The 4,142-nt window shown below is 47.2% G+C and overlaps 1 non-coding gene across 1 annotated transcript; it reads left to right on the forward strand.

The window, feature by feature from the left end:
• The first annotated feature begins 2,544 nt into the window (after nucleotides 1-2,544).
• On the forward strand, nucleotides 2,545-2,653 carry LOC144780512 (U6 spliceosomal RNA). Its single transcript, XR_013600752.1, has one exon. It is a non-coding gene; the product is annotated as a U6 spliceosomal RNA (small nuclear RNA).
• Nucleotides 2,654-4,142: the final 1,489 nt, after the last annotated feature.

A 4,142-nucleotide genomic window follows, 5' to 3' on the forward strand; every position in this document is an offset into this window, starting at 1 on the left:
TTAAAACTTGGTGCATTTCCAAAAGCATTTTTTTCAACAAGTAGCGTAAATATTCTGTCTTGAATGTTATAATGCTTGGGTGCAAACGGTCTAAGAATTGCATCTTTACCTGTGCCTCTGACTTCCCACCTCGACCGGGTCGGCCCCCCTTAAAAATGCTGCTCACGCTTCATAACTTGTCTTTCTGGAAGAAGGAGCCCCTCAGTACCCGAGCCTCACTCGTGTGCACCCAGAAAACAGCAGGAAGATCCCGGCCCAGCCACTGGGCTCGTGACAGTGTCATAGATTATTGATGGGGCCCAACATGGCGCCTATGAATGTGGGCATGTCCATGGTAACTCAAATAACTTGCTCTCAGTTGTATGCACGTCTCTCCAGGTTAACATCAGTTTTCTAAAACCCCACTAGCAGAATTTGAACCGAAAAGTCGCGTGCCTCTGTCTTCGTTACTCAAACGAGCGCATCGCCGCTGCTAGAGAGAGGGAGGCATGGTCAAAGCGAGGGTGGTGCCAGTGTGTGTGAGGACGGGAGCGAGGCCAAGTGCAAAGAGCACACCTGTTTCCGGATCGTGTCAGTCTAGCTGCTTCTAGGACAGAAGCGCGCGCCTACAGCCGTGTGCTAGCAGAGTGGGTTAATGCTCCTAATGTATATGCTAAGTTTGAGCCACACGTGCAGGTCGAGGTTGGTCCACTCATGCTATCACAAGGAGCACTGGGGTAGTTAAATGCCCGCAATTTAAGTGTGAAATCGGCCATGCTGTTTTGGCTTGAAGTCCTTCAGGGTACTACTCATATTTAGTCTTGTGGCCTTCAGAGGTCAGTCACAGGGCTCTGACCAGACAGCTGCCCGAGTACAGACTAAGAGGTGGATTAAGTGAGATCCTGGGGGCGGTGGTGTCCAGTTCCTTCTAAAGGGGGTAGGAGGGCTTCTTGTGCTGTCTAGAGGTAGGCTCATAGCTTCCATGAAAGCGCACATCTCCAGGTCTCACTTGAAGGCTGCCAGACTGAGGGCCTCGTTTACTATATTTTAAGGCACTACAGCACAGCATGCCTTCCTGCTGCGTATCCGAGTGTCAAAATAAAAAGGCAGGAATGGGTGTATCTACAAGATACAGTGAATTCCTGCCCTTCCCTCCTGCGCCATACACAAACATCAGCGTGTGGGCAAAGGCAGACACCTGTGGTGCAAAGGTGCCTGTGTTGCATGGATGATTGAGTTTGTGCTGGAAGGGACACCTTCCTGCACAAAGACCATTATTAATGGCATTTTGATCCTTCTATGGGTGCTGCAGAATGCAACACACATGGAAAGAGCAACAAATGGGAAGAAATAATAGTATTTCTCCTGGTTGCTCCACTCCTATGCCGCCCGAGACGTAGGAATCGGATGCATTTCCAGGTTCATGACACTTTGTAAATCTGCAAATGTGTCAGGTTCCATGGATGCTGCTGGGAATGCCCAGAGCAACACTCATGGGACGCCCCTTTAACGCAGAATAATGCATGAAAGGGGCCCAAATTTACAAGGCCATGAAAAGTCACTCAGGGTGACTTTATGTGGCCTTGTAAATAGGAGCAGGCCCACTCGGCAAATGGTGCACCCAAAAAAGCGAAGCAGGGGTGGCACAATGGGCTGATAAATAAGCCCCAGAGTGTTTCAGTAATTGGGCTGGGCTGGGCTTGCACCAGGGCCCTTGTCATGCATGCTGAAGGTCAAGTTCTAGGAGGCCCTGTCGGGTGTCAGTCAGCCACTGATTGTAGCCTACCCATCTTATCTTGCTGGGGGGCTCAGGATGTGGAGCAAACCCCTGAAGGACACTAAAAAAAGAGCACACAATGCTCCACTTGGGTTTGCAGTGCTGCTGAGCGTGTTTAGTTGTGTGCCTGCACACACATACTGAGTAACTCAGAGACCGTTCTTCAGGAGGGCCACTGATGAAGTTTAGAGCCCGCCACTAAGCCCTGCAGACAACAGAGAAGAGCCGGATATGCTGCGTGGCCTCTAGATTCTGCCAGGGTGAAGTCAAGGCATCCAGCTTCAAAGAAAGGGATCTGGGTAAGACATTCAGTATAAGAAACTGAGAAATAAAGAGAGACGCCTGGTTATGTGGATACTGCTTTGCTACATTGAAAAGGAATCTTGTTGGTAACTAGGGTACAATGGCTAATATCTGAAATCTGCATCTGCAGCATTATGCCACACTAAAAGCATGCCAATGTGTTCTGCAAAGGAGGTGCCTGAGTGATGCTTTGGGCAGAGATATCAAGAAGTTACAGGACCTAGTGCAGGAAGTGACTACAAATGATCATAAAAGTGAGAGGATTCAGAACTCTCATAAAATGAGCTATGATCTTGTCAATATTAAAGCAGTCTGGAATGCTGCAGAGTAGATCCTGAAATGCATTGAAAATGTGGCCGTCTTAAACAATATTACTGACACAAGCTATGGAGTTACAAAACTAGACACAGGAAGACGTCGAAAAAATTATAATGGAAAACAACTATTTTTGACCTATATCTTTATGAAAAACTATTTTGACTTCTATGCTTGTTTCGGTGTCACATATACTAAAAATAGAACGAGACAGAGAAGATTAGCATGGCCCTTGCGCAAGGATGACACCCAATTTTTGAAGCGTTGTTCAAGACCGTAAAAGCCCAGAAAGGATCTTTTAGGGAGGTATTGAGAACTATATTTGAGGGAGCACCGAACCCATGGCAGGAGTACTGTCTGGTGACAGTAGTGACGCTGGGCTTATCCATAGCATCCTGGTCCCAAGAAGAACTAAATTATCCTGCAATAAAGAGGGCGCTAAACAATCACACCACCCAGATATCAAGATATACAAGGAGTGAAGATAAAGCAAGACTGAAGGCCATCAGAGGGTTGACTGGCCTAACTAAAGCATATGAGTCGCACAAAACTCAACCATATATGAACAACGCCCTAAGAAAGAAGTGCTTGAGAGAAATTCAATGGGCACGCCTAGCCCCCTGCCAATAAAATAACTGAATCCGGGCTGGAAATCGCTGAGCAACATAGTCAGATGCAGGCTGTGCAATTATAGAGCAGAATCATTGGTACACCTACTATGTTGCTGCCCTACATTACTGCAACATCGAAGTGGATTGTTAAAACCAATGTTTTTAAGGCATGGGAACAGAAAATTCGCGGATGCATTGGCCCTGCTCCAGTCCAGCATGGAGCCTTCGGACCTGGCCAAATTTGGCAAATTCATAAATATTACACGAAGGGTCCTAAATGAAAATAGCATAGAGGAAAATTGTGTGGTATGTAGAGGCCATTATGATGGTGATGCTGTCTCCACTTCATAGATGCAATAGATGCTTCTTGAGCTGAGCTGTTTCCACAATGCCGGGGTGGACCAGATGTAATGCCGATGCAAGAACATGTATGTGACATCTTTTTTGTTGGGTACACTGTATTGCTTGCTGGGAAATCTTAGATTCACAACCACATGTAGAATTTGGGCGAGTTTGCCTGAGCACTGCCAGTGACCTGGCCAAAGAGGGCATGAAAGAGCTGATATTGGATCATAAATTCAAAGCTGTTCCGAAAAGGGACCCCAAAATACATTCGGGCCAGGGGCAGGGCCCCCAAAATCCTCAAGATGTCCCTGCTCACACCTTCCTCATTCCCATGGACAAAGCTATGCCCCTGGTCACTTAGTAATCAGCAATGCGTCCTTCTTTCCACAGCCATCTTGTATAATACACTTTGCATTAATATGTCACTAGTATAACATCACTAAAGTGCCACATTAGCTACCAGAGACTCGCGGCGCTGCAAGGTTTAGGCATACTGCAAAGAAAGGCGGGCACCTTCTACTTCCTAACGCTACATATATTCAGGGAATAAAACTGCATTTTGGAAAAACGTCGAGGAGGCTTGAACGAAGGAGAGCCACAGATTTTGGAGGCGACAGGGGTTTGAGCGCACGAAGTTTAAGCTCTTTACGGTAGCAGTGCTGCTGGTAAACACGCTGAATACAAGTAGAACGAATACGTAGAATGGTGCACGCAGGACAGCTCGCCCATGAGAGCACACAGCTCTCCCCACAGCTAACACCGAGTTGGGGGAGGGGCAGACGAGCCCGGAGTTGTTTTCCCTCCTTTCAAAT

The sequence above is a fragment of the Lissotriton helveticus genome, chromosome 1_1 (genome assembly GCF_964261635.1).
Source record: "Lissotriton helveticus chromosome 1_1, aLisHel1.1, whole genome shotgun sequence".
NCBI lineage: Eukaryota > Metazoa > Chordata > Amphibia > Caudata > Salamandridae > Lissotriton > Lissotriton helveticus.